Source organism: Micrasema longulum, unplaced genomic scaffold, assembly GCF_059751315.1.
Source record: "Micrasema longulum isolate JH-2025_06_02 unplaced genomic scaffold, ASM5975131v1 h1tg001680l, whole genome shotgun sequence".
Taxonomy (NCBI): Eukaryota; Metazoa; Arthropoda; class Insecta; order Trichoptera; family Brachycentridae; genus Micrasema; species Micrasema longulum.
In genome coordinates, this window is record NW_028278859.1 from 66,020 (window position 1) to 77,488 (window position 11,469).

Genomic DNA, 11,469 nt, shown 5'->3' on the forward strand with positions numbered 1-11,469 from the left:
GCCATAGTAATTGTTTGTAACTTGAAAACGAAATAACCGTAATAAACCGGCACGAGATTACACGCGTGTTGACTTTTTTGATTTGACGTTTGACCACGGACTACGGATACGGAACTTATCTATGGCGTTTTTAACGCATCTGTGATTGAGCTCCAGGAGCTCAATCACAGATGGCTATCGACATGCTAAAAAACGTGCTAAGTATTTGAGCGATCACCACGAACAATCATGAACACGCTGAAGTTAAAGCGGTCGCGTTGCAAAACGAAATTCAACTTCGGTCAGTTCAAGAGGATTGGTTGAATCTCGCACACGCCTTCTTTCAATTTTTCTCGAGTGCCGTATTGCATTTAGCCGGCGGTCGGCAAGCCAAATGTTAAGAAAAGCAGTCGCCATAGTAATTGTTTGTAACTTGAAAACGAAATAACCGTAATAAACCGGCACGAGATTACACGCGTGTTGACTTTTTTGATTTGACGTTTGACCACGGACTACGGATACGGAACTTATCTATGGCGTTTTTAACGCAAACAATTACTATGGCGACTGCTTTTCTTAACATTTGGCTTGCCGACCGCCGGCTAAATGCAATACGGCACTCGAGAAAAATTGAAAGAAGGCGTGTGCGAGATTCAACCAATCCTCTTGAACTGACCGAAGTTGAATTTCGTTTTGCAACGCGACCGCTTTAACTTCAGCGTGTTCATGATTGTTCGTGGTGATCGCTCAAATACTTAGCACGTTTTTTAGCATGTCGATAGTTATCTGTGATTGAGCTCCAGGGGTGGTATTCTGAACCACTCTCGTGGGCCTCTCTACCTCGTTAAAATCATTTTGGTATCCTGAACGAATCTCGTAATAGGTATCGTTAAAACCACGCATGCGCACAGCACACAAATAAACTAACCTTGTAAATCTGGCAAACGTCAAACATGCGACCCGCGAGATGTTTCGTTTTTAAAAATGTATGTTTATTTTTTATTGTGAGCTACTAAATTGGCAATTAAATATATTGCGTCATCTGTAAAAACTCAAAAGACGCCATTATACAAATTACGACAAATCCATTTGTGCTCATAAATTGGAGGTTCGTAAGTTTTTTTAAATTTGTCTGGACATTTTTAGTCTTTGTCAAAAATAACGGAGTTAATACAGGTAAGTACTCGTAATTAATACATTTAATCAATTTAAACACGTAATATACTGTCAAAATATTAGTCAGATCGATTTGAGGTCTTTTTTCCTCGATGCAGATCTGGCACAGTTTGAGTATGTCAGTCGGTGTTGATTATATTTTAACACTAAATTCGTTTCTAATTTATATTAATTATTAATGTATATATACATACATTATCAAAGGGAACTCGGGATACACATTTAATGCATCTTAATCATGCTATAAAGGTTCCTAAAGATTGCCATATTGAAGCTAATTGAATGACAAGACGATGCATTGATTGATTGTTTAGTATTCCCAAAGACATACGGTCGGCCGTCGGCTCTTATACTTTCTACTTTTGCGTAATTCACTATTTCAGGCATTTAAATAAATTATGTTTTTTACAGATTTTTATCAATAATGCAAACATTCTTCGCTTCCATGCAGGTGCTCCCTCGGTTAACTAGTGATAACTATATTAAGATAATATGTTATGAGGAAAATAATGAATCAGGTCATTAAGGAAACTGACAGGGAAGGTGTGCCTACATTAAGACAATTTCAGTAGAATTATAATATATGGAACGCAATAAGCAATATTGGATACTTGTGGGCTGAAATAAAAAAGTAAAAAATGAAAGGTTCCTGTAAACAATTATGCCTGCAAATGATGAATTTTGAAGAAACTCCGGAAACTATCACAGATGATATAGTATAGGACTTCAACAATGAAGATGTTAACAAGTTAATTGAATATCACTCAGAACCTCTGTCAAATGACTGCTTAATTACAACAACTGGTAAATGAAATACACAGTTAATGTCCTTACATTTCCTTAAAAAGCTGATAAAATTGTCTTTGACAGTAAAAAATATGAATGAAGCCTTATCTATTTTGAAAATTAAATACAGCATGTTATTATATAGAACTCTTTATCAAGAAAACAAAAAATATGGAAGTATTTAACTAACTCTTGAAAAATTTATAAAGAATCACCTGAAAGCACTTAAACACCTCATCAACTTAATTAAAAAATACATATTTTTTACATCCCTCGACTTTCGTACATTCAACATTCGCACACATTTTCAGGAACCAATTATGTGCGAAAGTCTACTGTATTTCAATGCTTGGGACAAGATGTCGCTCTAATGGTTAGTAATACTGTAATTATATGTCTGTATACTGATAACGTAATGAATCATTACATGCAAGAACATTTTTTGCTCTAATTATAATTGAAGCTGTAAGGTTTAAATATCAAATCAAAATACATATAAATTTTAAATCCTTATTTCAGATTTGCTGTCACAATTTTTGAATGTGTAAGTACAAAATGAACCAGTGCAAGATCTGTTTGTTTGATCCCATATCGTTGAAATATACTTATTCTTCTGACATTCTCAATTATTAAAAGGTGTCAAACCAAAAAATAAAGTCACTAATTATTTTCATTAAGGTTGTGTAAGGTATCTCATCATTTCCCTATCCGCACCATGTGGTGCATAGGGCACTGCATTGGCGCATCAAATGCAGCATATTTCATCATCGGTTACATGAAGGTGAGGTGATCAATCTTACACTTCAGGTGCTATTCGAGGGACTGAAACATTGCAGTGAACGTTAAGAATAAATATTTTCTGTTGATCCTGCCAGGAATCGAACTTGGGACCTCAAGCACGGTCGGCAAACGCTCCGACTACTACCCTACGAGGGAGACATATCTCTACCCAATTTCCTTTTCCAGAATTTACATAAGAGTTGCTGTAAAGCCGAAAACGCTCGTCCAGGGTTCTGCTTTCATTTTTCAAGCAGAACTGTTTCCTTTGTCAGCTTGGACACGGACAAAGGGTATGCAATATTATGTTTCCTAGAATTCGAGTTCATTGTTGGTTGCCATAAAGGAATAATAGAGCATAATATATTTAATCAATTTATTCTAAATTTGTTGCAACAGAGAGGGAAAACATTTTTGAGAAGAGAATATGGAAGTATGGGCATTTACAGGGCTTATGACCAAATTGAATTTTATTAAATTATTTCTCCCTAGAGAGGAAATCCAGCCAGTCCGCAAGTATTTGGACGTACTCATAACATTGTTTTATTTATTTTCACTATGGTACCATATCCATAGTCTGTATTTTTTTTTTTTTTAAATGTTATGTTGAATATGCATATTAACATTTAAGATTGTTTTTATTTTATTTTTTATGGCTTACAAATAATGAACAATACAATAAATTGGTATAATATCAAAATTTATAATAAATAAAGTTAAAAAAAAAACTTTTTTCAATCGACTAAATTTAATTTTTGTAACTTTTTATAATTTTTATGTGTATTTTACATTTTTTTGGACTTTAATATTGTTATTTTAATTTCACTAGATTTTTTCCCCTATGCTTATTATTATGGCATAACACGGCAACAGCCTAAAAAAAATCAGTACATTAATATGTAAACTGTGAATCAATTGAGTTAAATTGGGTTGTGGTCCTATGACTATCGTCATGGACTCACGGTTCAAAGGTCCGTGGTTAGAATCCCATTCCATCCCAACTTGATTCCTATTTTCTAATAGAGAGTTAAGCTAGGGTTTCCTAGGACAGCGATGCCCGTATTTTAACGGCCGTAGTGAACGGTGATGCGGTGGATAACCGTCGTAACGGTGACTAGAGAGTGGTTTCCTAAGAAAACAGTATTATCAACACCATTTAACACCGTTTCCCTAGAAAACCACTCTCTAGTCGACGTTACGACGGCTATCCACCGCATCACCGTTCACTACGGCCGTTAAGATACGGGCCCCGCTGTCCTAGGAAACCCTAGCTTTATTTACAACTCGTCGAAAATGGCCCTCAAAATTAAATGTTTAAGTTAAATGTTAAATCTTTTTTAAAAAAATATATACTGAATTTTTATATGGTAGAATAAATAAATGCAGGTAATCATCATCATCATTTCAATTCCGCACCTAATTGCATAGGGCACTGCATTGGTACACCAATCGCAGCGTATCTTGATCTTTTTGTTACTTAAAGAAAAGATGATCAATCGTGCGCTTGGGGTGCCAGTCAAGGGACTATGAAATATTGTACTGTAAAATCACCTTTTAAAATAAATATTTCATGTCTACCATGTCAGGAACTGAACCTGAGACCTCTTGCATGATAAGCAAACACGTTGAGAGGATGTGAGAATACATTTTCTTGTAACAAAAGGTAATATAAATAAAAATAATTTCAAATGTACTGTTTTCGTAAAACTAACTAACTAAAACTAAAGTAAATACAATTCTTGGCCAGAGCCCTTATTTCTCCCGGTGAAAGTGATCACATTAAGGTTCCTTATATTTGAAATATGTGTTTAAATATTTATGTGTGAGATATGACTATATTTTAATTACGTGAAAAGGAAACTAAAACACCAAAATATTTTTTCAATAACAGTACTTGCACTGTAGTTTATAAGTTTTTAGGTATAAAATAATTTTAAAAAACTAAAAAAAACTAACTAGAATTTAGCTAATGCTCTACATTTGTGAGAAAAGGTTTGAGTGTTTGATGTAGTTGTTGTAGACTCATTTCTGTAGTCCGCTTTTCTGCTCTGCCACATATTTACTCCCATTTTCTCAGATGATCATAAAGGTGTTAAAAATTGACACCAAATTGCAACATTTGATATTTCCTCTTTGCTAAAAATAAATAAACAAAAAATTATATAATTTACAATACATTTTTAATTACATTTATTACAAAATGACATACTAAAATAAGCACTTAAAATAGTAAAATATATCTTATTTAGGTTAGTTGGAAGTTATTCATCAGGTATTGCAATAAACCTGCCAATATACATATTTTTGTATATTGTACTAAAGTTCATCAGTACACTCAAAAATCAAACACCTTAATTATTCCGCATATTGTTAAACCTTTTAAAAAGAAAACTTTGAAGACTATATTTTGTGATTTATATGTTTTATTTCTCAGAGCAAATTATTATGCAGTAAAGGTAATATTTTTAAAGATGTCTGTAGGTATTGTGATTATGATATTGCAATTCGAATATGTGTAAGCTGATTAATTCTAAATATTCAAAATGATATAAGCGATGTCATATGTAATAGTATAACTTAGTATTTTCCATATGGTGACAAATTTCCTTTTGTTAGGACATGCCAACGTGAGCTGTAGAGAAAATATTTAATATAATATGAATTTTAAACTAATACAAGATATTTTAATAGTACTTACTTTATTTTTAAAAAATTCTTATGTACTTTGGCTCTTAATCTGTTTGGTAATAAAAAAACATTTGAAAAAATAACAAATTGGGTATTATTTAAAGCAAATCTAATAAATAGTTTAATATGGAAATGAATGATGATTGATATTTAAATATACAAATGTATAATAACTGTGTAGGTAGTGATATTTCATTGTTTTTGCAACATCTTTAATACCCAGACTGGTATCTTAACTATAAAAATATATATATTACAATTTTTATAATAATAACTGAAGTATTGTATCCTTTTTTATTTAGATTTATCTTTATAATAAAGATATCAGTCATAAAGGTGTAGCGACGAATCTTGCTACTGATTATTTCAGATTTGTGAATTTAAGTACCACTTATCTTTCATTTTTTAGTAAATTACAATTTAAAATGAGAATTTTCAAGAGTGCAAAAAAAACTTGAATTACTTAATAAACAATGTGTCCCACCTCCAAGCAGATGACGAATATATCCTATAGTTTGATATCCATATATTCCATTACAGCATAAATTTAAAGAGCCAATCGATATCATCCCTTCGAAAGATCCGCTTTACTGGTTTAATATAATCTGAAAAAATACACTTATAAAGGTTCAATTATTTACAGATGTTCTAAAAGAGAATGAGATTTTTTTTAGAAGATAATATCATTAAAAGTCTAGACATTTATAGAGCTTACTATTTACTACTATTATTATTAATATTGATATAATATTTGTTTTAGTGCAAAGGTATATTTAAACACCACTATTCTTAACATAAATTATATTATATTACAATAACCTTAATAATATTGTATCCTTTTTATAACACATGCTGTGAGCTATTATAAAGGGTGATGGGTTTAGCAAAATTAAATATCTTATGTGTATGCATGTCCAATTGTCTTTCATTGTTTCTTAATAAACATTTGTAATTTTTCACGTCTCTGAGGGAGTTTGTCGTTACAAGATTCTCTTACTTTTTTAACATATTATTTTCTGGATATTATGTATACCTGTGTTATTTTTATAAATACCTAATTTTACCTTTTTATTTTCATTATTTCTATATGTGTGAATTAAGATGTTCTATTTTGTAATGTACATATATATGAATAAATAAAATTGAAATACCACCACTAAACCACTAATAAAATAAATATTAATTATGAGGAAGACTAATGAACAAAGAAGACCAAAAAAGAGATGGCATGACCGAACCCAACAAATTATTTGAGAAGGATCTCATCAGTGGTACGGGCGGTACGGCAATACTTTGTAAGGCTCCCCTCCCACTAGGCAGCCTGGCTGCGGCAGCTAATACTACATATGACGGCTTATTAGATACCGCACACTAGGCAGCCATTAGAACGCGTTTGACGTGCACGGCAGCCAACTGGCTGCCTGCAGCCAGAACGAGACAAAGCAAATGTATGTGACTGCCTCAGTCTCCGCGCACTTGTCGTAGCAGCCAGAAGTATTTTATGAAACGAATTTGCAATGACTTTCGATACAGAAGATCCATAAAATAATTTTGAAATGAACCCTTTCAAGTAAAGGATGAATTCAATATCTTCTTTTTGGTTTGCGTTTCTTACGAGATAAAATGTAAACAAAAACATCTTCCACATCCATTTTATTTGGACTGGCCGTCAGGCTGGCTGCTTTAACTGGCTTTGCAAAATTTTGACTGCGGCAGCCGAGCTGCCTAGTGGGCGGGAAGCCTAATTATCAACAAAAAACTTAAAGGGGAACATAAAAGCTGTTAATATATTACTTGCGATTTTAACCAAACAAAAATACTGCTGAAACGACAAGTATTTACATACATAATAATTATTTACATTACGAATATCAACAATTAAAACTAACAGTTCGCAGTAGCGGTATTGCTGTACCACTGCGGATATGGTAATACTTCAAAAGTTGGAAAAATCAGCACACATGCATGAGATTTTGTATGACTGCAAACGCATGTGTGTTGTATATCCTCTGGCTGTCCCGGGGAAAACGGCTTGGTGGTTTGTTTATTTTTTACTGACACTAGCTTATTCTTAACCTTTTACAATTTATAAATATTATAATGATTAACAACTTGAGAAAAACTCGTAAGGTAGGTTTAAACCGTACACAATATATAAGTTTGATTAAAATACCGAATTAGATAAACATACCTTCAAATGATGATTCCTGTTGTCGCGCAAGATGTACATTTAGGGACGCTGTGGTTCGTATGCAAGTGTCTATAGAGTACAATAGATATTTCACAGAGGTTCTATAAAAATAAACAAAATCCCTAAGGACATGCAGATCCGGGGCATACTTATCATTTACAAAAGTAGCTGAACTGTCACTGTATGTTTGTTTATGTTTTGCATTGTTGCAATATAGAAAGTACAGTTTCGCGTGTAGAAAAAATAAATACCCCACATGGCAAACGTTATAAATTTTCATCAGGATAGCAAAAGCGTTATATTTTGTAATAGGTATATTCATCTCGTCAGTGACGCATGCGCACGAGTATTTTTTCTCATTTTCGCCACTCACGCTCTTGCGGGCAGATATCGAACTATGAAACGTCAATTATAAAACCGTCTAAATAACGAGAAATAACGATTGAGGTTTGGTAAATTCAACATAATTAAGTATTTTGGGTCATTCTTAAGGTCACAATAATGTTTCTATTGAAAATCATTATTTTTGGTTTTATGTGTTCGAATTCATTTACGTAATTTGACATGTAATCATCAGAATTGCCATATAGAAAACCAAGCTTAACCGCGTTCAAAAAATAAAAATCCCTAAATTACACCACGTTATATTCTCGTCCGAAAGTCGAGATCATCTCGTGGGTGTCGAGAGTGATCAGAATACCACTGCTGGTGATGTGTAGCTAGTACACATTGCGTCTAATAACTATAATATATTTATAAATATAATAAATATTGGGTTTAGATTTTCAGTGTTTCTCCATTACACATTTACGTATCGACTTGATAATTTGTTATTAAATAATAAGTACTTATTAGGCACAAAAAAAGCATTTTATCGGAAATCGGGGATAAAGTATACCTACCAATGTTTCGCATTATTGCGTATGAAGAAAAGAGTAAAGAATTTACGCCCGTCGCTGAGTCAGTCATGTAGTCCAGTACTAGCTACTTAGTAGCAGTAGCTCTCGGGAAGTTGGCACGGGTGCACGTTTCGCCCGAGTCGTTAGCGATACCCAATGGTTTTTTCATGTTTTCAGCAGTTAGATTTAAAATATTATCATCTTTGATTAAAATTATGGTTAATTAAAGCCATTCCCTATAAATATTCCATTTCCCTTTTTAAATCTCTTATTTTTTTAATGTGTAGTGACTACACAGCACCGTAACGCGCGGGTGTTTTTAGGACAGTAAGGGAAATGTTAATAATACGTTCACTCGAGTATAAAGGGGAAATGCTAATTTATTTTCAATTAGTTTTTTGTTCGATTCTTCATTAGTTCTTTTATTTTCTTCAATTAACCAGAGCGGTAATTAATTTCAGGATGTGTTGAAATTTTTTTATGATCCTACCACATAATGTTAAAAATGCATCAAAATTATTTAAATATATTTCTTTGAAAAATCACATTTGTTTTGCTTTTCCCCCGTGCAAACACACATTACAATCCATCGCTCTCCAGTTTAATAATATTTGCCACGTTGGCCAGGTCAAATGTGTGCTTCTTGCTTTGTAGTGGCTTATTTCCACCAATAACCACAAAAATCCGGACTTTGTGCGTTAGATTTTACACGTATTCACCTCTCAACATCCCGCTGTACCTCGCCGGTAACGGATTGTGTGACTTAAGATCAGTGTTATTCAACATGTAGCAGCGAGAGGAGCGCAATGTAATATAGCATCCTCTCGCAATAAATTTTATTCAAAAAAATTATGAATTTCACAGAAAACTAAAAATATTATGAAACACCATCGTGATAATCATAATCATACGTATTTTTTTTAAATGTTGCATTTATATGGCATTTCAGCTAAGGTATTCCTGCGATATTCCCCTCAGGAACCGCTGTTGTTTTTCACGCTCAGGCTTCGAAAGGTTAACATAACGTGGTAAAATACTTATTTGGTATATTTTGATTGTGACTAAACATATGTAGACACAAATGTGTTTGTTACAAAGTCTTGCGAAATGTTTTGCCTCTGTGAATTCTTTCTTTGACATAATATTTGTGTGTTTTAACTTTCAAATATATATTTTTTTATGTATTTTGTTTTATAATTCAATATTTTAATTATTGATCTTAACTATTAGCGTACTTGCATCAAAACTTGATGCTGGGGGATCGTTAGTGTATCTTAGTAGTCGGTCGAGACTTTTATCTTCAACTATGACGTCATACTGAAGCTATGTCATTTCAGTGCGTAGATATGTGTACCGTGACGTACGCTTCCCCTTGTTTCATATCGATGTACCTACCCAAAACTTGAAGGTGAGGGGGTCGGTAATGTATCTTCGTAATCCCTAGAGAACCAATTAATAAACCAAAGTAGGGAAGAAAATGCCTAACACTCATCTAGTGAAACGGAAGGCCTGTTGACTACTGCCAACAGGCCGGCTTCTCCTGAAGAGTTTTGAGTGGTTTCCTCTCCACATAAACAAATGCTGAGAAGTTCCTGATTAGCCCACATTAGTATATCCCTCCTGATCCCAACAGTTTAGATAAATTTAAAGAAATTTAATTGCAGAAAAATCCACTTTTCAAATGTAAACCTTGTGTATTATAAGCAAGGTAAATAATAAAGCAACTCCTATATAAAAATAAAATAAAAAATCCTTAGAGAAATTATCTTCAACTATACCGTCGAGGTGAAGGTATGACGTCTTTACCTTCCCACCATAATCGAGGCCCAGGAGGTCCAATTATTACAGTAGTGACTTACAGCCACCGAATAGATGTGCTTACATCTTAGAACACCCAGGCTTGAGAAAAATCACATTTAGAGTTCTCATCGGGAATTGAACCCAGGACCTTCCGTGCGCGAGTTAAGTGTCTTTACCACTACACTTAGTTTGGAAGACTTTGTTTAGTAAAATAATTGAAGCCTTTATTGATGCGAGTGAGATTCATCTGAATTATTTCATGAAACAGGCAATGCCCATTTCACATGATCATCCAAATTCAGACAGCACGATAAAATTAGAGTGGATTAACATTTGAGTGGGTAAAAATCCTGCAACATTTGTCAGCTCCATGGTGTACCTACTAGTTATTGTGTTTTCCTGGCATTAATTAAGTAAAATAATAATTAAAACACAATAAATTTCAATTCACCCTCTGATATTTTATTATGTGGATTTTTACCACGGTGTGAATGTGTGAAATGGGTCGGCGTTTTCACACATGCCAGATTATTAGAATGACAGCTGTCAAACTCAAATCAATAGTGATGGAAATTATTGATCACTGATCATGTACCGATCAAATCGATTTTATCAGTTTTTTCATGCAAACATGAAACTCTGTTTCTGAAAATTTATTTAAAAAAAGCGCAAAAACAAGCCTATTTTAGTGTGTTGAATACAATTATTCACCAAAAATAAGAAATTTATACTTTTTTCGTGAACATTATCAAACGAACTTTTTTTTTATTCGATCAATTTGTCCCATCTTTAACGTTTTTTGCAAAATGATATAACCTTGTAAAAACGTCGTTAAAAATAGGTTTGTTTTAGTTTTTTTTCAGTTTTAAAGCTGATTTTATATATTTATGTTGATTTATATGTCAAGAATTGTATTTAAAAAAATAATTAACTTCCCAAATACGAATGATTTTTCGTGTGTCAATATAAATCACTTCTTAGACGTTACTACAAAGTTACCTATGTCGTCAGTTTTTCTGACAACTATCATTCTAATCATCATACATTTTAAGGACTTTAGATTTCTTCTTCAGCCGAGTTCAGTTTTATCCATATAAATGTAATTTGTATTTTGATATAATAATAAATCATTTATAAATAAAACACATGATTCATTCAAAAATCAAATCAAAT

General features: G+C 32.9%; 2 long non-coding RNA genes across 4 annotated transcripts; one reads left to right on the top strand and one right to left on the bottom strand.

The window, feature by feature from the left end:
- Positions 1 to 598: 598 nt before the first annotated feature.
- LOC148274327 (uncharacterized) lies at positions 599 to 5,577 on the top strand. Of its 2 annotated transcripts, XR_015824321.1 has the most exons (4): positions 599 to 1,155; positions 1,567 to 1,959; positions 2,253 to 2,314; positions 2,461 to 5,577. It is a non-coding gene; the product is annotated as an uncharacterized LOC148274327 (long non-coding RNA). The 2 variants fall into 2 exon arrangements; XR_015824320.1 differs by having other exon boundaries at positions 1,567 to 2,314.
- Positions 4,788 to 8,197, bottom strand: LOC148274328 (uncharacterized). Of its 2 annotated transcripts, XR_015824319.1 has the most exons (3): positions 7,598 to 8,197; positions 5,891 to 6,011; positions 4,788 to 4,854 (listed from the first exon to the last, which is right to left on the bottom strand). It is a non-coding gene; the product is annotated as an uncharacterized LOC148274328 (long non-coding RNA). The 2 variants fall into 2 exon arrangements; XR_015824318.1 differs by having other exon boundaries at positions 4,788 to 6,011.
- Between the last annotated feature and the right edge of the window lie 3,272 nt (positions 8,198 to 11,469).